At 45.5% G+C, this 22903-nt stretch overlaps 1 protein-coding gene and 1 pseudogene across 1 annotated transcript in view; both read right to left on the bottom strand.

The window, feature by feature from the left end:
- Nucleotides 1-22903, bottom strand: part of CHST11 (carbohydrate sulfotransferase 11) — a 310662-nt gene that overhangs the window by 245374 nt on the left and 42385 nt on the right. The gene's annotated exons all lie outside the window — the stretch shown is intronic.
- On the bottom strand, nt 5190-5623 carry LOC112634672 (annotated as a pseudogene).

The following is a 22903-nucleotide window of genomic DNA, read 5'->3' as shown; positions in this document are numbered from 1 at the left end:
TAAACGTCATACGGACAGCACAAAAATCCTAATTAAATACAATTAATGTAGGCTCAAGTCCCCTTGTAGACAAACAGCACTTTTGTTCATAAGAAGTATTGTGCCATACCCCTATTTACGGTTGGGACTATTATGAAGAAAGAAACAGACAAACACACACACACACACACACACACACACATACCTCAAGAGACCAGGTCTGGGCCTCAAAGCTCATCATGACATTTGCTCCAACTCTATAATCTGATTGAAGAGAAGAAAGAGTTAAAAAAAAAAAAGAAAGAAAGAAAGAAAGAAAGAAAGAAAGAAAGAAAGAAAGAAGAGAAAAGATTTTAAGAAAACAATAGTTTCTATTAAAATGCATAACACCATCTTTCAAAGATGAAAGGACTTAGTAGAAACACCATAAACCTCAGAATTACACAGTAAATTGCTTCTTTTGTTTAAGGCAAATTAATATTGGATCACAGATAAGAAATAAGCCCTCCCAATATCCCCAGCTGAAGGATGCCACATTCATTATGCAGCTTGGGAGACTGCATGTTGACTATTTTGTAGAAAATGAATGAAGGGTTGGTGATAATCACCTTCCCACTCAAATCCTGTCTCATTACCTGAAGTGTTTTTCCTGCAAAGTGACACACAAATGATTTTCTAGTCTTCGCTTTCTTCTCATAAGCTACCATATGCAGGGCGAGGGAAAGTCCAGGGCGTGTTAACTATGCCAGTGAATCTGCCCGGGATCCTTCTAAGTGCTTCCGGGAACACGGTGCACAGACATTATATTTGCCTAGGTCTCTATCAGAGTCCAACTGAATCTGGCACAAAGGCAACTGACAACCTCTGAATATCCCTTACTGAGCCCATATAATTAGTGAAGGAAATATAGCATGACAACATGTGTATCATCCAAATCTTCCCTCCTACTCACGTGCTCCTGTCACACTTGCTGACTCAAAAGTGGTCCTTATTTTAATTTTTTTTGAAAGAGGGTCTCACTCTCTCCCCCAGGCTGAAGTGCAGTGGCACAATCACGGCTCACTGCAGTCTTGAAGTCCTGTGCTCAAGTGATCCTCCCACCTCAGCCTCCCATGTAGCAGGGAATATGGGCATGTGCCACCACGCCTGGCTAATGCTTTTTTATTTTTTGTCGAGTCAGGGTCTCACTATGTTGCCTAGGCTGATCTTGAACGCCTGGGCTTAAGTGAGCCTCCCACTTCAGCTTCCTAACGTGCTGGGATTACAGGCATGAGCTACCATTTCTGGGCTCAAAGGTGGTCTTGACTCAGAGGAGGGAACTTCTCACTGCCAAAGTGACCTTAGATCCAAAGTTACCCAGTACGATCCTCAGCAGGAAAAGGCACTGACACGCAGTAGGTATTCAAAAAGTGTTAGACACCACACAAACAAAAGGGACCAATTATAAAATGTCTGGCTTCATTTCGCCAAGCTCATCAGGAGTCAGCTTAAGGAACACCACATCCTGGTCATTCACCTCTACCACTCCGATTCCACGCTCCCGCAGTGATGGGATTCTTCCTGGAGCCACGTTCCCAGGTCTCTTTTGAGGCAAAATTTCTCTTCTAAGAATTTGGTGCAGCCTCTGAAGTAGGGTGAGGGTAATGGCATCTAGGGTGAGGGTGATGGCATCTAGAACTAGGGACTTCAGTGCGGCCAGAGGACAGTCGCCTCCACATCATCACCTGGGAGCTGGTTACAAATGCAGGATCAGACCCCAGGCCAGGCCTATGGAATCACAACCTGCAGCTTAACTCCAACCCCAGGGAATTCCACACGCATCTAAGTGTGAGAAGCTCTGGTCTATAAGTGGTGATTGCAAACAGGGGTCTGGAAGCCCCTACACCACCCCGTGGTTCTCCAGACATTAAAATTGACAAGCTTCAGAAGGAAGAGGGCACTGATGACCATAAAATGAGGCTGTCAATAGCTTGCTGCTCCCTCGTGTAGACAGACCGGGATTAAATTGGCTTCGAGAGACTCATCCAAGCGTGGATGCAATAAAAGGCTCTGAGGAGGGAGCCCAGGAATCCCCCCAGGGGCTGAGCTTTGGGGTGCAGTTTTAATTTCACAGGACAATTCTTGGGCTTCTCTCCTGGTGCATCCAAGATTTTGCAGACGAAAATGGCTGCAGAGATCAAATTCCAGCTTCCCCTAGTTACTTAACCACTCAGCCTAGGAACATTACCAAACCTCTCAAGGCTCTGCCTTCATCTTCAAGTGGCAGTAACAGCTATGATGGAGAGGATTTGGAAGGAGGGAAAGAGAATGCATGAAGAGAGCTTAGAGCACTTAAGAAGTGCTCAGTAAACATCAGTTACTGTCTTTTTACCATTCGTAACTCTAGAAGGAAGAACAAACAGGAACATTTCGCTCCATGATCAACCTAGGCACAGGATAAAAGGTAGAGTAGAGGAAATCAATCCAAATGAGCCCAACAGTGAACACAAATTCAAAAACACGTTTCTGCTAGGCTCTCCTAATGCGTCCCTTCCGCTTGGTGCCCTGAGCTTCCGTTCCTCTTTACAGCAAGGCATCCTTTAATTCAGCATGGCCAGTGGTGACTTAGGTATCAACTCATCCTAGGGGCTCCCCCAGGCAAAGAGGCCAATTTTCAATGGATGGCATGTTACCAGGGAGCCTCAGAGGAACAGTATGAAAGCACCTCACTCTTTTATCTGTATATCTCCCCTCCTGGAGTTCAGATGGGCCAAAAGCATGGACTCAGGGGGCTCAGGCATGTTTCGTAAGCCTTAGGCCCTCCACTTCCAACCATGCCTGAAAGTGGATGGAAGAAATGATGTCCACCTCGTTGCTTCACAGGTCAATTTGGAAATTGTTCACACACAAGGGATGACGACTAGTAAGAGAAAAAAATGCAATGAAAAAATTGCAAAGATAACCATTTTAGTAGCTTGTATTTTAACACAAGGATCTGAGCCAATCACATAAATCATATACTTCTCACCAGGATATGAACAGACACCATGCTCTCTGCTGAAGAAAAGGTGAACAGAAGAGAAACAAGAGTCAGGGTCTCTATTCTCCCAACTAACATTTGCCCCAATTTTGCCCCTAGGGGACATATGACATTGTTTGGAGAAATTTTTGGTTATCACAAGTATCTAGTAAGTAAAGGACAGGGATGCTACTAAACTGCCTCCATTGCACAGGACAGCATCCTGCAACAAAGATTTTGTTCAGCCCTAAATGTCAGTACTGCCAAGGTTGAGCTTCACCTCTTATCTGCCTGAAACTCCTTCTCTTATCCACTGCACTACGTGGTCTCCCTTCGTGTTTCCTATTGTTCTGAAGATAAAATAATTTTTTAAATGGGACCATATATCAGATTACCACAGCTCTGTAGCCAATGCTGAAATTTTAAAACACACAAAAATGCTCTGTGCACATTGCTCTCCTTTGACCATCTCCAGTGCTTGCACCCCAAGGCTTTTGAACTTCCTTTCCCTCTGCCTAAGCAGTCTCCCCACCGCCCTAGCCCCATCATGTAGGTTCAGGGCTCACACTCCATCTCCTTCACATCACCTAAGGTCTTCTCAATAACAGCCTTTCCTGACAGTCCCCACTCTCTCCCCTTGTCCTGCCATAGCATCCATCACCCTCAGGTGGGTCAGGAGTTTTTACTTGTGTATTATCTTACTCTTCCCACTAGACTGTAAGCTCCAGGAGGGCAGGCATTTTCTCCTGTGTCACTGCATTTTCCTCACCACCCCAACAGTGTCTGGCACACAGCAGGAACTCAAAGGACATTTGGTGAAACAATGATGAATGAATGAATGAATTAACGAAACAACAAACTAGCTTTGATTTCTTCCTCAGAAATTCGAGAGCTTCAGCATTCCCCAAGCTTTGACACCATCAGAGAGAAAGATCTCTGTGTAGAATCCAGTTCATCTTGCTACAAGATGAACAATAACCACTACGATAACCACTGTTCTACATCAGGGGCTGGCACATTTTTTCCTGTAAGAGGCCAGATAAGTGCCTTCAGCTTCGCAGGTCCATTCAGTCTCGGGAGCAACTATTCAACTCTGCCGTTATCGCACAAAAGTGGCACAGAAAGTTCACCAACAAGGGAGCATGGCTGAGTTCCAGCGGAACTTTATTTAAGGACATTGAAATTTGAATTTCATAGACTTTTCATGTGTCAAGAAATATTGTTCTTCTTTTGATTTTTTTTTTCCCCAACCATTTTAAAATATAAAAACGATTCTTAGCTTGCAGGCTATTCAAAAGCGGGAGATGGGCTAGATTCAGCCATGAATTTAGATGGTTCATTCAATAATACGACACCACATTAAGACGGCCCAGAGTCCTTTCACAATGGCCATCTCATTCATCCTCAGAACAATCCTAACAGGTTGGTTCTTCATATCCTTCTTTACTCCAGTTTACCGCTGAGGAAACTGAGGCACAAAGTAACTCATTGATATAGTTCAGATATTTGTCCCCTCCAAATCTCATGTTAAAATGTGATCACCAATCCCAGCACTTTGGGAGGCCAAGACAGGTGGATCACGAGGTCAGGAGATCGAGACCATCCTAACTAACACAGTGAAACCCCGTCTCTACTAAAAATACAAAAATTAGTCGGGCATGGTGACAGGCGCCTGTAGCCCCAGCTACACAGGAGGCTGAGGCAGGAGAATGGCGTGAACCTGGGAGGTGGAGCTTGCAGTGAGTGGAGATCGCACCACGGCACTCCAGCCTGGGCGACAGAGCGAGACTCCGTCTCAAAAAAAAAAAAAAAAAAAAATGTGATCACCAATGTTGGACATGGGATCTAGTGTGTCACGGGGCAGCTCTTGCCATCCTGGGGTAATGAGTGAGTTGTTGATCTGTTAGTTCCCACGAGAGCTGATTGTTAAGAAAAGCCTGGCACCTCCCTCCCCTCTCTCTCTTGCTCCCTACCTCATCATGTGATAAGTCAGTTTTTCTTTGCCTTCAATCCTGATTGGAAGCTTCCTGAAGCCCTCACCAAGAGCAGACACTGACGTCATGCTTCGTGTACAGCCTGCAGAACCATGAGCCAAGTAAGCCTCTATTTTTTTTTCTTTTTTTTAGAGAAATGTTGTAAAGCTTTTAGAGAAATGTTGTAAAATGTTCCCAGCACCAGGAATGGTGTGGAGTCGCAGCAGCAGGCACAGGCAGGTGACCCCCACAGAGTCTCACATGGCGAAGAGGATGAGGAAGGAAACCATCAAACAGAAGAGCCCCACGACCTCAGACAGGGCAAAGCCCCGAATGGCACAGAAGAAGAGCTGCTGCTTGAGAGACAGGTTTCTGGCATAGCCAATGATCAGGCTGCCAAACACCATTGCAATGCCAGCCCCTGAACCACGCACACCAACTGTGGCTGCCCCAACACCAACAAACTTGGCTGCTGTGTCAGCGTCCCAGGAGACAACACTGATCTGGAACTCCCATGTGGCCACCTGGAGTAGGCAGCTGCCGTAGGAAGGCTGTTTAGATGAATTCTCTGGGCTATTCAAGAGAGAGGCAGGCACAAGCCTGATTAGACCCCTGGTACCACAGTGGATCAGAGCTAGAGAAATGAGTGGTGCCCCGGGGGTCTGCATTTTTTAAGCCTGCACTCCCACTGCCCTGCAGCCCCTGCTAAGCCCACAGCACTTGCCCAGCTCTAACCCTCTCTTCTTTAAAAATGACTCAGCCTCAGGTATTCCTTTACAGCAACACAAACAGACTCAGACAGTGACTTATTCCAGGTTGCCGAGCCTTGGCCTTCGGACGCCACTGCCAGAATTCTTCCTGCACTTAACGGACTGTCTCAAAACCTTGCCAATAATGAATACAAAGACCTCAACTAATCCATCATCGATTCAGAGAACAGCAGGGAGCATTTCAGTGAATCGAGCATTGGAATCAGCAAAGATTCTTGTGTGAAGACACAAATACCAAATCAACAAGAGGCTCACCCGGCCTCATCCATCTTATGGCACAGATGGTCGTTCAACCTGCCTTGGAGAAAGAAAAGGTGGAGACCAGCATCCTCCTGCCCTTTGGTGTTACAGGAAAAAGTTAATGACACAGAAAATTGGTTGTGTTGCCCAGGATTGCAAACAAGAATCTTAAAGGTGAAGGTTTCATCATAAACACACAGAGGTTATATATTAGTACCTAAGCCAGAATTATTTTTTCTACCTTAATTTCACAAACGTTCTGGAAAGGTAATTAAGACACTCAAACCAAATGCAAACACTGGGGGTGAGGGAGATTTACCTCCCAAATCTGTGAAGTCTGAACTGCATTCCTCTTGCTTTCGAATTTAACAATAATCCCTGAATATATAAAATATCACCTTTTAACTCTCTCCAAAGTTACTGCAACCAGTATTCCCTCTGTGTATGTGAGACATGGCACAGAAAGACTAAGTTTCTGTGTTTCAAATTTTAAACACTAAGTCAAGGAAGGGTACTACCCTGGCCCACTTGTCCCTCCCTCTACCACTGCCCACCCCAACGCCCGGCCCGGAGTCAGGACATTTGGAAGCACTGGCAGAAATGCAAAAGTAGCCTTGAGCTCTACACCTCAAGACCTGCATACCTAGACTCAGGAGGGAAATGGCCATATAAACCAATGACCTCGCTCAGCATCTTGTGTGCAACCTGGAGTTGCTCCCTATTCCCAAAATGCTTTTGCTGGGGAATTTTTAAGGCAATTGTTAAAGCCTAACGGGGTCTCCAAGAAGACATCTGAGACATGCTGATTGGTGAAATCCAGACAAAAAAGGCTACGCACCTGAGACTGCTCTTCACACTCTAGAATTCAAGATGGCGCCTCCAGTTGGGTTCTGTCCATCATATTGGTAGTATTTGGTTTACTCTATCTCCAAAATGTTTTCCCCTCTCCCACCTCTTCACTGGTCCTACAACTAACCATCTAGCCTGAATTCAGTTCCCTAAAAAGTACTTTTCATCATGCTCCTTCTTGTTTAGAGAACTTCCACAGTCCTTTTCTGGAGAAACTCCCTCTGCCTCAGTAATAGCCTATATTGATGACCCTGGTTTCCGAAACCAGGACACTTAAAATAAAAGGGGGTACTGTGAATAATTATGCTAGAACAAGAGCAGTAAACAGGACTCTCCAGGGAAAACTGGGACACAGAATCACCCCAACTCTAAGGTCTGGGAGGGAGAATGCCCTGACTTATTTTCTTAACTGTACTATATTTCTAACTGAACAGTTCCTAGCACAGCACCTGACATAGCACAGGCACCCGATAATAAATATTTGTGGAACTGAATCTATAAAACAGGAGCCTTAAATGATATCACAGATACTACTAACTAGAAAAAATTTGCCTCCACAAAGGATCCTGTAGATCACTACAAACTAAAATCATACCAGAAAATCACTGCTTCTGATAGTCTATTTCATTTTCTTTCTACCCTGGATATTTTTAAATCTCTCACTAATAGTGATTTTGTATATCTTAATAATTATTAATAGTACAGCCAGCCCTCTATAACTTGATTCTGCAACTACGGATTAAAGCAACCACAGATTGAAAATATGCAGGGGGAAAAAATACAACAATTTTAAAAGTACAAATAAAAAACAAAACAGTGGACCAACTACTCACATAGCATTTACACTGTATTAGTTATTAATATTATAAGTGATCTGGAGATGATTTAAAGTATATAGGAGGATGTGTTGTAGGTTATACGCAAATACTATACCATTTCATAGCAGGGACTTGAGCTTCCTTGGATTTTGGTATTTGAGAGGGGTCCCGGAACCTATCCCCCACGGATACCCAGAGATGGCTGTGGTTATCATTACTGAGTCCTGCATTTGCTAAGTAGCCAAGGAACCTCAGCTATATTCTCTCAGCAGCCCTAATAAGGAAAGCGATAGTGTGCCTCGTCTCCAAGTGAAGAAATTGACGCTCTGCAAGGATAGATAATTCACTTGTGGTCACAGACTCTGCCCAAGGTCATTCCCTTCCATTGACCAGAAAACTCACCAACCAGAACATTTCAATTCCAAAGCATTATTTTGTTTAAACCATTTCATCACCGAGACAAGGTGGCATAACATTCAGCAAACAAAAAAACATACTCCAACTATACCACTGACTGTCAACTGCATAATGCAGATTCAAACTCAGGAAAGCAAGAAGACCCAGAAGAAAGCCAGCAAGACCCGATGATAACATACCACACAAGCCTTCTATGAGCAGAAAGCAGAAAGGCAGAAACTGGCATCCTGTTCTCCAACGTGCAAAGAGGTTTTGCTGGCCAGCCTCGCAAGTGGGAAATACACTTTCCCGAGCGACGCAGAGAAGGAAGTCCCTGCTTGCCTGAAGGGAGGTGAGGACAAGGCTGGGAGGAGGAAGAAGAGATTCTATTATTAAACAAGACAGATGAAAATTCCTTTTGAAAAAGGGAAGGGAACTTAGGCTATAAACTCCCTGAAAGTGGAGACTGATTCAACCCAGGGGTTGTCCCACACTCTCCAGCATTTTGTCCACCTTATCTTTCTCAATGAAATTCCACACACAAAGTCTAAAAAATTTATCTCCCATAATGCTTTGATTTATGGTAATTTCAAAAAAAAAAGGTTTTGGGTCTTTTTTAAAGTAAAATATACATATTTAAAGTTCCCCCTCCAACCTACTCATTTTAAAGTATGTATACATTTCCCAAATCTATAAGACTAGGCTGTCATGAGTACATTGCTCAAATTACAAGCTATCAAACATTTTACAGTAATACAATGGGTTGTTGACTCCTCTCTTAAAAAAAAAAAAAATCAAGAAACTCACATACACTTACAAGAATCACTAACCAACTTCTCATAAATACACTCCCAGGAAATAAACTGAGCATCTCAATCCCAACAAAGAGAAGGCTTTGTCTGCCAAACAAGACATTCTCTTCATTAATGTCTCCCTTGTATTGATTATGGAAGACATGCTGTACAAACAGTGTTTCCACAAAGAGGAGCGAAGAGCAAAGTTTTGCTGCAGTCACCCACTCCCTGCAGATTAAATTCTGCTCCTGGAAGCACATTCAGCCACCATTGATCTCAAAGGCTTTAAACTAAGCAAGGTGGGCACGGCGTTTCCTACAGCTCCTAGTCATATAAACATTCAGTCTAAAAATGAACTGGCTTCTAAGAACAGCACAAAGTAACATTCTTATCTTCATCATGCATAAATTGCAAACAGCAGTTCACGGACTCCAACCCTTCCTCCATTTCTGGTTCAAGGGCCCCTATTTAGTCACATGGCTGTAGTCTAGAACCAACATTGCATGAAATGGAAGTAGGGTTTGGTTAAGATCGGTTTAGCAGCAGAAAACCAGATAGAGGCGTAAAAAAAATTGGCACATCTCCTGCATAAACACTGTTGTATGAGGTCTTACTAAACAGAAAATGAACACATGGCTGACTAGATTTGTCAGCCTCTCCAAGACCAAGTTCTGGCCAGTGGAATGGGAGCAGAAGTGATGGGGACCTCCTCTGGGCCTGATTCAGTAAGCTCAATGTCCTTATCCCCTACAGCTAGATGCCAAAAAAGTAGATGACCTTCACGGTGGCCTTGAAAGCCTGTGGAAGATTCTCAACGTGGAAGGAGCCTAGGTCCCTGAAACGCCAAATGGAGGAGAGCTGCCCAACCAAGAATACCTACTCTAGGCTATTCACATCAGTGGGAAATAAGTTTTTCTTGTGTTCATTCACCAAGATTTTGGGGCTTATGAAACAGAAGTTCATGTTACCTTAAATAACACAGGCAATGTGGAAAGTCCATTTATAAATATCTAAATTAGAGGCCCCACTGGATCTCAGGCTTGCTAGCATGTGCCTGTCCATGAATTCCAATGTCTCATGTCATTCATGAGTTCTACTCTATTCTACACCTCTGCAACCATGGTTGTGGGGGTGGGGGCCTTTTATTGCAATTTTTGGTTTTAGAACGAGAATATCATGAGAGTAAGATGAAATTCCTCTGTCAATGTTCAACAGGTATAAATTGAGCATCTATTATATGCCAGATCCTTCTCTTAGATGCTAAGGTACAGAGACATGTTTTCTGCCCCCTTATATAGGGGAAAACAGCAGACTCGTAAACAAAAACTGTACTTCAAATATGCTGTGTTAAAACAGAAGCAGGTACAAGATACAAAATAATAGAAGGCTGTCTTAGTCCCTTTTCACACTGCTGATAAAGACATACCTGAGACTGGGCAATTTACAAAAGAAAGAGATTTCATGAGCTTATAGTTCCACATGGCTGGGGAAACCTCACAATCAAGGTGGAAGGCAAAGAGGAGCAAGTCACATCTTACATGGATGGCAGCAGGCAAAGAGAGAGATTGGGCAGGGCAACTCCCCCTTATAGAACCATCAGATCTCATGAGACTTATTCACTATCACAAGAACAGCATGGGAAAGACCTGCCCCCATGGTTCAATTACCTCCCATGGGATCCCTCCCACAACATGTGGGAATTCAAGATGGATTTGCATGGGAAAAATGTTACTAATTGTTTGAGGGAAACTGGTTAAGAAAGTCATCATAGGGAAGATGACCTAGCAGGGTGTTAAGGATAATAGTTATTTCGGTTGTGCTGGAGTGATGGTGGTGATGATGGTGGTAGTGGTGGTAGTGATGGTGGTGGTGGTGTGGCAGTGGTTGTAGTTGTAGTGGTAGAAACAGCAGGAGTAACAGTAGCATCAACACATAGAAGGAAGATAAAAGCATTTAAGAAAGAAAAAATCTTACTTGTAAAGAGGTTCAAGGGGGCCAGCTATTAGAAAGACTGTCACACCACATAAATAATCACAAGAGATAATTACCTCTGCCACTGCCACATTTCTCATATATGATCATAACCACCAGAAGCAATCATATCATCATTGCCAAGTTAAGGATAAAGCTGATGGTTGGATAATCCAGGCTTATGGAAAACGGTCAAGATTTCCTTTATTCAGGGGACCAGAATGAGACAGAGTGACCCTGTTATTTCTGGCACATCTCAAGGTTAAAAGGGTTTATTTAGCTTTGTTTTTCCCAGTTATGGGATGTGATGCACACCCTTGCTTCAACAGCAACAGATCAAATGTAAATTCTGCTTTACAAAAGCAAACCTCTATTCAGCGTTTCCTTTTTGTTTTTTGCAGTCACTGATACGTGCTTTACAACTCTTATTTAATCCACACGACAACCCTGGCAGAGAAGGAAGATGGTTACGATACTTAACTTTACAGAGGAAGCAATTGAAGCCCAGAGAGGGTGAGAAACTTGCCAGGGTCATGAAGCTTTAAATAAATGACATGAACCAGCTTCAAACCCAAACAGTCTGACCCCAGAGCTGAATTGATTAGACGGGTAAGCCAAGGGGCAGGCATTACAGGCAGAAGGAACAGCAGTACAAAGGTGTCATGGACGGGGGAAATAGAACAGTACATGGAGGGAATTGCAAGAAGTTAGAGGAGAAAAGAATTCCTAATCTGGGTGTGGCTCAAGGGCAAGGAGACCAGTGAGGATCCTCTGTCCTAAGACTGGTAAGTGGATGAGGGTTTGCTTGCATACGAAACTGTGAGGTTAGTACTCATGGTAGATTGCAAAAAACACCCCAATTCCATATACCTCCTGATGCATTCCCTTGGCACTGTGACTCTGCAGTGCCATCCTGGGCAGGGCAGTCTGCCAGGAGCCTTGATGCCGGGCTTGGCCATGTGACTTGCTGTGGCCAATGGGATGGCAGCAAACATGCTGGGGAGGGGGTGAGAAAAACACTTAAAAGCAGTTACATGAGTGGCTCACTGGCTCTTGTACCTTTGCCAGATCCATGAGAATGTGCCTGGGCTACACCTCTAGAGGAGGATGAGAGAGACACAGGAAGCTGAGACAAATCATCTCAGTCATTCCCCCCAGCCAAAGCCATCCAGACACATAAGTAAGGCCAGCCAAGACCAGCAAAGCCCTCTGGCCTGGCCAGCCCAGATGTGTGAACAACAAACACTTACTACTGTGTCTACGGAGGTAGTTTGCTGGGCAGCATTGTGGTGGCATTAACCGATAAGTACTATTGCCATCACTGCCATTTTACAAATGGGGAAACCAAGGCCCAGAGAAGGGAAGAAACAGGGTCAAGATGACGATGGCTAGCAAAAGCGGCAATCTGAAAGCAGGCAGTGGTGCCAAAGCCTTTGCCCTTAGCCATTTTCATGTGCTAAACCTCTCAAGGAAGCAGCAAAAGCAGGATCTGTCTCAGCAGGAGGCAAAGCATGCCGCCTGGCTCCCAGGTGGGGCTGCTGGGCTGGGAGAAGGGGCTCTGGATATCCTGCTAATTGGCAGCATTCGCCCTCTCCAGTCATTGATTTAGGTTGGCAGTGACGGAGACCATCTGCTCGCACTTCACTTCCTTGCCCTCCCTGGGAGCTCTGCAACATGCAGAGGGAGCCCGGCACACCTGAGCTTACCCCACCTGTCCCTGCACCGAACCGTCACAGCTCAGACCCTTCTCTCCAAAGATGCCTTCTGGGGCCAGCACCTGGAGCCAGCAGAGGCTCTCTCTCCAGCTGCACTCTTCCCCCCTGAATCTTCCCGGCTTGGCAGCCCCTTCCAGGAAGTCTGCAGCAATGTCTCCAGCACCTGCCTCTGTTCCCACCTTCCATCACCTCCCCTCCTTGTTTCCAGATTCCTTATGCCTGGCTCTGAGGTTATCCCACTTAGAGGTCGACTGTTCTTACAGCCAGCTGTATATGTCCCCTCTCCCCTCCCCGTGGTCCCTCCTCTAGCCAAGTAACGAATGACAGCTTGGCAAAGAAAGCACAAGCCCTTGCCAAAATAAAAGGTCTGTTGGAGCAACTCTCAAGAGTTACAGTGTCCTCTTAGCCCTCCCGCCCGGGGAACATTTCCTGCAAAGCTTCCATCTTTGTCGGTCACCAGAATCCCAAAGGTGATCATTGTAAATTTAGCACCTGGACTAGGTTTCTCAAAGTGGCACAGCACAGCTAGAATCCCCGAGGGTGCCTGTTTGATTCCAAGCCTCATCCTGGCCCTAATGAATCGACTCTCTGAGGGGCACCTCTGAATAAGTTTCCAAGTGATTCTCCCACTCCAACATTTGAAAACAGCCTTTCTAATGTGCAGGACTGTCCATCCTGGTCAAGTCATCAAGTAATTTACATGCGTCATCTCACCTCTGCCTCACTTCAACTCTAGAAGCAGATACGATTTTTCTCCCATTTTAGATATGAGGAAACTGAGAATTTGTGATGTCATATAACCCCCAGGTCACACGGCTAATATGTGGCAATGTTGGACTTTGAACAAAGCTCAATCCCGTGCTCAAAACTTGCTCTGAAATGCTCCTGCGATAGGTGACTTATGTATTTCAGGATGCTGATGAAATTGGATATCTGTGTTTGCTTGTCATACTTCTCCATGATCCCTAAAACCATGATGAATGGAAACGCACAAATCAGACACCTGATTTTTGGGACATTCCTTCCACAGTCACTTTTGTTGAGTGAGTGGAGAATAACTACCGTGTTTCCAGAATTTGAAGAATGACTTGATGATGTCCCCAGTTCTCAAAATGTTTCTCTTGGAGTTGATTTTAAGTCCTATTCCAGCCTCACTTCCCACCCCGTGACAGAAGGTGGAGTGACTTAGGAGTAAAAACAACGCTAGTAATCTTTATAACTCACCGTCACAGAGATAATGCTTTCAATCACCTCCCACCTCATCTTTTTTTTTATAGCAAAGCATGAGACACAAAATAGGTAAATAATGAAACAATGGACAATTAAAGCTGAACTGCTAAGCAAATAATAAGGGAGTGAAAGGAACAGCTACATTTGCTGAATGCTTGCCAAGGTCAATAACCTGTGTTAAGCTCTTTACATACATTATCTAATTTGGCCCTAAGTGATATGATCTCCATTTTACAGATGAATAAACTTAAGGTGATAGAGGTTAAAGTAACTTGTCCAAGATCAAGCAGCTAGTTAATGGTACAGCTGTGACTCCAAGCTACTCCCGAATCACTCTGAAATCAATTGCTCTGAAAATACTTGCTATGCAAAGTGTGGTCCCCAGACAGGCAGCATCAACATCACCCAGGAGCTTTTCAGAAATACGGACTCTCAGGCCACACCCCAGACCTATGAAATCAGGACCCAGCAAGTGCAGTTGTCTGAGAAGCGTTCATCTAGAACTGGGTTGCTTAGCCTCTGAACTACTGACATCACGTGGAGGGTAGCTCTCTGCTAGGGCGTGTGGGGGATGCTGTCCCATGCAGTGTCCCTGGCTTCTACCCACTAGATGCCAGTAGCAACTCTCACCCCTTTACAAGTCATAATGACCAAAAATGTCTCCAGCATTGCTAAATGTCCCCTGGGAAAGTGAAATAGCCCTCAGGTAGAACAGAACCACTGGTGTCCATAACAGCCCTGTTCTGCCAGGCTGAATTTCTGGCATAAATCTGGGGTTTGTGGGCAAAAATTACAGAGACCGGTCTAATAGGTGTCCAAAAAAAAAAGAGCCTCTGAGTTCCAAGGTCTGGGTTTGGGTCGAGGTCTGTCACTGACATGCTCTGGGGACAGAATCACAGACTTCCACCTCTGCATTCAGCACCAGTGCAAGGCTGGACTCTGGCATGGCTTCCCCAAACCTTGCTGCCTATGGGGATCAACTGGGAGTCATTTTTAAAATATTGATTAAAGTTCCCCCCCCCCCCACTCCAACCACCCAAACTAAATCAGAACCTCCAAGTGGGACCCCAGATGTTGCTTATTTTTCAAGATGGGGGATGGGTGTCTTACTATGTTGCCCAGGCTGACCTCAAACTCCTGGGCTCAAGGGATCCTCCCACCCCAGCCTCCCTAGTAGATGGGACTACAGGCACACACCATCCACCACACTCAGCTCCCGCTTTTTAAACAAGATCCTCAAAAGATCCGAAAGTACCTAGGCCATGAACTGGCTTTTAGGAATCACTAGACGAGAACATTCCCAGGGACCCTAAATTGCAGGAGTTGACCTCCTGTGCCCCAGGCCTCCTCCCTACCCAGATGTGTCACTTACAGCTGACTTTCAAGTCACCAGACCCTAGAGAGTCCTCAGACTCCCAGGGAAGCCATCTAGCCCAGCACGGGCTGCGCACCCGCTGCCACTGAGGTGACATCGAAGAAACAGGACTCAGCAGTGCCGGAGTCAGGAATCTGGTATCTGGTTTTCTCGACACACATGCCACTGTGCCTGAGTCCACCTCAGTGAGAAGCCAGCGAGCTAACTGCATTAACACAGCTCGACCAAGTTGGGCAGGCAGGGCTGCTTCAGCCGTGAGCAGTCGGGGAGAAATGGGACTTTTCTGCAGCTGCAAAACTACGGGAGGCACTGAAGTGGGTCCAGAGGAGCTCTTCCTCCCAGCCACCCACTCTCCGCGCAGCAAGGTGCTGATGACACGGACGCTGCCCTGGGGGTGTGGGGTACACCCAGGTAAGACCTAGAGAGTGAGAATCATTGTCTTGACTGGAGCAAACTCAGTGGAATGCTCTCTGCAGAGCCAGAAAAAAAAGCTAACATGGACTGGATGCGTCCAAACTTTGAGGCATTTTACATCTCATTTCACCAGCTTTCTGAACCCAAAACTACAAGGTTGAGCCCAAAAGCATTTTACCATTTTTAATTCACGCATCTGCCTGATGACTTTTTTTTTCCTCTCCACATAAAATTTTCTTTTTCTCCCCATAAGTCCTCATGCATTCATTCACAGCCCTTCCTTGGCTTCCGCTGGTCAGTTCCTGAAGCAATCCCTGGCCACAGAGAAAGCGAACGGGTCCTAACTGTGTCCTGTGCTGATGCCCCACTGGTGGTGGCCAGAACTCCCAGAAGATCAGGAAGCACCATCATAATCAGGAGAGCAGAGGTCAGCTTCCCTGGCCCCTGCAGGGCCTCCAGGGGACACAAGACACAGGGCCTAGGCACAGAAGGTCTCACTGGTCAAGTCCAAGTAAGAAGAGGAGCTCCCAAGTGAGAGAATGGAAAGACTCTTATTGTTGGCTACTTGAGGTGTGCCAGGAGCTGTTCTAAGCATTTACATGGATTTGCTCTTTTATTCCTAAACAGGCACACACTTCAGAAGGTGGGTATTAATTGCCTGCCCCAATGTGCAGGTGTGCAATGAGGCTCTGATAGGGTTAATGATTTGTCCGAGGCCATACAGCCAGGCAGTAGCAGATTTGGGGTTAGAATGCAGACATGCAATACCACACACCACCCTGGCAATGTCTGAATGGGCATATTCCTCCCATCTACCAACAGTTCCTTCTCTCTTGTAACTAACACCTTCATTCACATTACCTGTTAATGACTTGTCCGAGGTCACACAGCCAGGCAGCAGCAGATCTGGGGTTAGAATACAGACATGCAATGTCACACACCACCCTGACGATGTCTGGATGGGCACATTCCTTCCATCTACCAACAGTTCCTTCTCTCTTGTAATGAGCACCTTTAGTCACATTACCTGCATCTATACATTACTGTCTAACCTAAATATTACATAAGACTTTGCTACACAAAGTGTGGCCTCAGGCCAGCAGCATCAGCATCACCTGGGAGATTGTTAGAAAGGCCGAATGCCAGCTCTGCCCCACATCTACTGAATCCAGATCTGCCCTTTAACCAGAATCCAGGCGATTCCCATGCATGTGCAGATTTGAGGAGTGCTGATGTGGCACTTTTCTTGCTGACTCAGTAGAAGGGCCTGCCTCTGAATTCTCCTCTCCTGGGTTCTGGGCCTCGGGAGTATTTGGATTCTAACTGAAGATTTATAACTTTCCATTGTTAAAATTATGTCATGAACTCTTTCCTGATGATGCCCCATGCTGGTGTCTCTCTTAACTCAGTTTGCACTTGACAGTCTGAATTGCACCATGAGCTCCTTGGAACGCAGATGAGCTACTCAATTTAACACCTGGTGCTCTCTCCATCTGGATCACCTTGTTTCTCAGATGCGGGGGGGTAGGGCTAAAAGTTAAGAGACTAATTGCAGAGGGAGCGGAGATAAATTATCACTCACAAATCAACTGATTTCCATCCAATTAAATTACTAGCAATCTGAGGAGATGACTTCTTTTTCCACACAGCAACCAACGAGTACTCAGAAAAATGTACATCTTTATTAACTGAGTCATCTGGCCAATTCTTATTTTCCTAGACTGTCCTAAAAGCCAAGCATTTAGAAGAAATAAGAGAAGACTCTGGGCACAATAGCTCACACCTATAATCCCAGCACTTTGGGTGGCCGAGGCACGAGGATCGTTGAAAGCCAGGAGTTCAAGACCAGCCTTGGCAACACAGCGAGACCACTGCCCCACCACACCCCAGGTCTTTACCAAAAAATTTAAAAATTAGCCAGGCATGGTGGTGCAGGCCTGTAGTCCCAGCTACTCAGGAGGCTGAGACAGGAGGATCCCTTGAGCCCGGCAGTTCAAGGCTGCAGTGAGCTATGATCATGCCACTGCACTCCAGCCTGGATGACGAAGTGAGACACTGTCCTGGAGAAAAAAATAAATAAATAAAAAGAAGAAATAAGGAAAGAATGGTGGAGGTAACACATGTGGTGACCTAGGTGACCTCTGTCCACTCACGTGCTGCTAGTTAAAGAGAAAGAGGTGAGCTGTTTGCTCACAGCTGTGCCTTACCCTAAAATCGGCAAGGGCCATATGTCTGATTAACAATTTCCACAGTGACTGAAGCCAGGGTTTACTGGATGGCACTTCTGATGCGCCAATGACCTTCTTTCTGCAAAGGCTCTCAGCCTCCCTGCCTTGCTAGAGAGAGGCTGACTCCTTCATCCAGCATCTGGTGGATGGACCTGAAGGAGTTCACCGTTTGTAGACGATAACTCATGAGTTCATTTTCTCCAGGCTGACTATAAATACCAGGCCAGGCTCTGGGCTGAGTACTTTACCTGCATTACGGAATTTAACAATCACAAATGCCAAGGAGGGTGCTCGGAGTGTCAGCTTGGGCCCATTTTTCAGGTCAAATGAGCATCTGCGAGCTAAGCAAATTGCCCCAGGTTAGAAATCTAGTAAGTGACTGGGCCAGGATTTGAACATGACCACCAAATGCTAGGCCACGTTTCCTAAGAGGGAGAAAAAGTACTTTAGATCCTGAACCTTCAGGTTTGGTGCCTCCCCAAAATTACCTGGCAAAATTAAGATGTTCTCTTTTAAGGACTAGGAAGTGCCCTCTTGTTACTTCCTGGATCCCAGGGCTTTACTATGTGTCCATCAAGGACACACTCTAAAACCTGTCCGTCCCAGGAACTCCCAGGCAGCAGGTTGTACAGTCAAAGGCAAAAGAGACCTGGGTTTGTGGCCCAGCTGTGGAAACAAGGAAGGGGAGTCCTTCCTTGAGCATCTTTCTACTCCATTCCCAGACCCCAGTCTCATCTCTTATTCCAGAATGCTCTGAAAAGCTCCTCCACTTTTTTATAAGGCAGAAAAACGTAGAGACCCTCTGATCCTCAAGATCCTCAAGGACTCCGAAGGCATAATGAAGTGTCCTGAACAGCACGCACTGTTCACTGTAAGTGCTGAGCTAGCTGAGGTGGGGATGGAATCAAAGGGCTCCACCCAACCCCCTCACAACAAGGGCAGAGATCAAACCTGCCCTCCCACCCATGGCCCTACAGAGATCACAGCCTGGGGAACTTCCTCCCAGTTTACTCCCTAACGTCACCAGACTTACTTGCCAACCTACGGCAATAGTTCATTTCCACTACTCCGTTCTTATTCCTTTCACAGAATCAGATGCACTGAAAGCTAAAGCTCAGTGGACACGCCCCACACCAAACCCAGGTCAAAAACTGACCACTCTGGCATCCAGCTATAACCCTCCCTTGCAAGGGATTTGCAACCCCTCTTCTAAGATGGATTTTGTGGGAAAAAGTATATATGTAGCTTCAAGAGAGCCAATGTCATCATCATCAGAGCACTGTGTTCATAAATCCCTTGCTTATTCATTCCTCTCTTAGCTCATGTCATTCTTCCTGCCCATTTCACAGAGAAATACCAAGTTAAAAAACAAATAAGTCTTGTGTTAGGAAAACACCAAAGGGCAGAATAAGTCAGAAGTTCATTTGCTTTCTTCTTTGCTCATTCATTTCTAGTATCCTTGGTTCATTTTCCCCCCTAATTAGCTACATGGCTTAAAACAACTCATTTAAAATTCTCTGTGCCGCTCATCGCTAAGCTGGGACTAATAAATCTAAATTCCTACCTCCCAATTTAAAAAACAAGAGGCCAACAAACCCTTCGCAAGCACCAAGCCTGCCAGAGGAGAGGCAATACTATACGTTACGAAAATAAAATGAAAGCTCAGATATAAGCTGCCAGGTATTAATGCAAAGTAATAAAACAGGAAAAAGCCCAACAGCAACATTTTATGGAGATGAAGCAAGAACTTCTCCCAGGAAGGGGGAGGCCAAGAACTGAGCTTCTAATCTCATAAATCAAGAGGGGAAAAACAAACCATTAATAAGGCCCAGCAAATGCATCTCAAAAGACAGCTACGGGGAAAAATAGAAGGAGCTTAAGGGTCACCTGGGGTGCCAGATTAAAAGTCCACAATCAAACACTGCAAAGCTGTATGAATCTTATTTACCACCACCAAAAAAATACTGATGGAGCACTTCCCCCACTGAGCCCTGGACTGGCTGTACCAGCTGCAGGGGGACTCAGAAAATGTCCCCAGAACCTGTGGGGGCAGTCCCATGGCCACAGCGGGCAGGAGGACAGCAAGAGAACAGAGGGGCAGAATGAGGGAAGGCGGCACTGAGGACCAGAGGCAGCCCCAGGCCCAGAAAACCCACCCCTATTTCTAACCATTTCCCTCCCTGACTTTTTTTCCTTCTTTTCTGGTGTGAACTCTTCCAGCGTTGAGCTACCTGCTGTCCAGACTTAAGTGTCTATTTGATTTATATAATAATGACTTCTTTCTACTCATGACCCACCAGGAGGAATTTGTATCTATTTGTCCAGGCACATTTTCTCCAGGTTTCCCCTTTAATGTTTTCTTGCTGAGGTCAAGGTTATAGGATGCACAGTCTGGCCCCAGAACTACGTAAAGTTAATGGCCCAATCACCAATTGCTGCTCCGGGCTTAGGGTGGGATGGAGAACAGCCCAGGTACCTGGACTTGGAGTCCCTAATTCATCCCTTTCCACTCCATGAAGGCAGGGGACCAGGAGGTACAAGCAGTTCTAACTCAGCTTCTGGGGCCCCACTGGCTGGTCACAGGCCTCACCCAGAATCTGATGCAGTCCCAAAGACACTCCTACCCCTTGGCCTCAACAGAAAGCCCAGGTATGAAGCAGTAAATCAAATCTGACAGCCTATGAGAAAAGGATTTTAAAAACCTAACACCCTCTCCCATGAAAAGAAGTATTTGCCGAGCGTTACTCTATTCTTTGAGATCCATGTGAACTGAAAAACAAGAATCATGGTCCCTGCTGCCAAGAAATCAAATTCCAGATAGGGAGATCTAAATTAAACCAGCCATGGGAGGAAAAGAATGAGGACTGGCAATAGTGAGCCACTGAAAGTTCTGGAGAGGGCGAGTGGTAGCCATTCTGAAAGGGGTTAAGAAGATCAAGAAAAGATCAAAGAAAATTCAAAATGGAATCACCTTTCTCCTTCTGGAAAAGCATATAAAACAAAAACAACTCCTCTCTCCCACTACCTAAAAAGTATCCTATTAAAGGTTCCTAAAAGAAACCCTCAATGCTATCAGCTGCAAAAGACTATTAACATCAGTGGCTAATTCAAGTGTTCCAGGTCTTTGAACTGAATCCTCCCCACATCCGCTTGAGCGGACTCTCTCGGAAATCATTAAGAGTTGCACAAATAACCAAGACCCCTTCCCGACAAGTCGGATAACCCAGATGTGAAACTCTCAGTGAAAAAGGTCCTAGAGGGACGTTTTCAATAAAAGCATCTTTGAAGGCCTGGCCCTCCTTTCAACTCCACAGTAGATTATCCCGGTCATAAGGCACTAACACCATCCCCAGCCTTCCTGTACACATCCCTTTGTTCTTCTGGCTTTTTACTGGTTTGAGGTTAAGCCCCACTGACAGTTTAAAATTCCCCTAAAATCTAGTCACTTCCAATCCTGTCTGTCTGTTCCCCAGTCATGATTGGCAATAAAGCCTTTAAAATAAAATGGACCCATATGCTTGGGGAAGTGGAGAAGCCCCACTCCCAGCCCAGGAGGGAGAAGAGTGCCAGAGATGGCAATTGTTATTAAGATAACAGGTGGAGTCTAACAGCCCTGGAGCTGTAGGACAGAACAAGAGAGGGGACAGGGCCTGGTGCGATGGCTCATGCCTGCAAACCTAGCTCCCAGCACTTTGGGAGGCTGAGGCGGGTGGATCACTTGAGGTCAGGAGTTCCAGACCAGCCTGGCCAACATGGCAAAACCCCGTCTCTACTAAAAACACAAAAAAATTAGCCGAGCGTGGTGGTACACAGCTATAATCCCAGCTACACGGGAAGCAGAGGCACGAGAATCACTTGAACCGGGAGGCGGAGGTTGCAGTGAGCCAAGATCTCACCATTGCACTCCAGCCTGGATGACAACAGAGTGAGACTCTGTTTCAAAAAAAAAAAAAAAAAAAAAAAGAGGGAGCAGGAAGATACTCAGCACATGCAGGGTGGAGCTGGACCCTGAGCAGATACCCCATATGCACCTGTCTGCATGTAATCAGTTTGTGAAGAAACAGCAGGCTGATCACACTGTTACCATCCAGTCCCCTCTCCCCAGTCCACGTCACCCACTATCACAGACCCGAGTTCTCAGCAAGGTGGGGAGGAAGAAGACAGATGTAGACATACAGTAAGAAGGTTAGCAGAGACCAAGAGACTTTGGTTCCTCATGGAAAACGCCAGAAAACAACTTAAGAAGAAACCACCAAGGAAACAGTATAGAGAAAACAGGATGTGAACATTTGCTTTTAATACATGAGGTACTTAAGCATCAGAGGAGTTTAATCATGTATTGATTTGCCTGGGCAGCCACGACAAAATATCACAGAGTAGGTGGCTTTCACAACAGAACTTTACGTTCTCACAGTTCTGGAGGCTGGAAGTCTAGGATCAAGGTGTCAGCAGGGTTGGTTTCTCCTGGGGCCTCTCTCTTTGGCCTGCAGACAGCCACCTTCTTGCCGTGTCCTCACATGAGGAATTTCCTCTGTGTGTGCACAACCCTGGTGCCTCTGTGCATCCCAATTTTCTTTTCTTACAAGACTATCAGGCAGGTTAGATTAGGGCCCATCCTAATGACCTCACAATCATTTATTTGTCTCTCTAAAGACCCCATATCCATATATAGTGACATTATAAGGTACTGGGGGTTAGGTCTTCAACATATGAACTTTAGGGGAACAAAATTAAGCCTGTAGCAAACAAAAATATCAATATCTGTCCTTTAAGGTATAGCACCTGTTAAGTGAAAGTCCTATGACAGATACCAGAGGCTTGATATCCAGGAGAGGTCCCAGGAGGCAGGTATTCTCATCCACAAGTCAGAGGTGAGAGCAGCAAGTACCACAATGTTGCAAGGGGGGCTAAATTATCCACAACCATAACTGCAGAGGTAGGCCTGAGCCCATGAGGAAGTCAAGCAGGCACCTCTTCCCCACCTTCAGTGGAAAAGTTTTTCTGGATGGTAAATTCTCGTGGACTTTTCAGTTCCATGATCCTCAAAACATACCGTACATAAAACATCCTACAAACTCTCTAGGATTTTGTTGCAGGAAACAACATCTCATATTTTCTTTGTCTTGTTTAAAAAAAAAAAAAGTTTTGAGGAT

The sequence above is a fragment of the Theropithecus gelada genome, chromosome 11 (genome assembly GCF_003255815.1).
Source record: "Theropithecus gelada isolate Dixy chromosome 11, Tgel_1.0, whole genome shotgun sequence".
NCBI lineage: Eukaryota > Metazoa > Chordata > Mammalia > Primates > Cercopithecidae > Theropithecus > Theropithecus gelada.
This window is presented reverse-complemented; position numbering and strand designations above follow the sequence as displayed.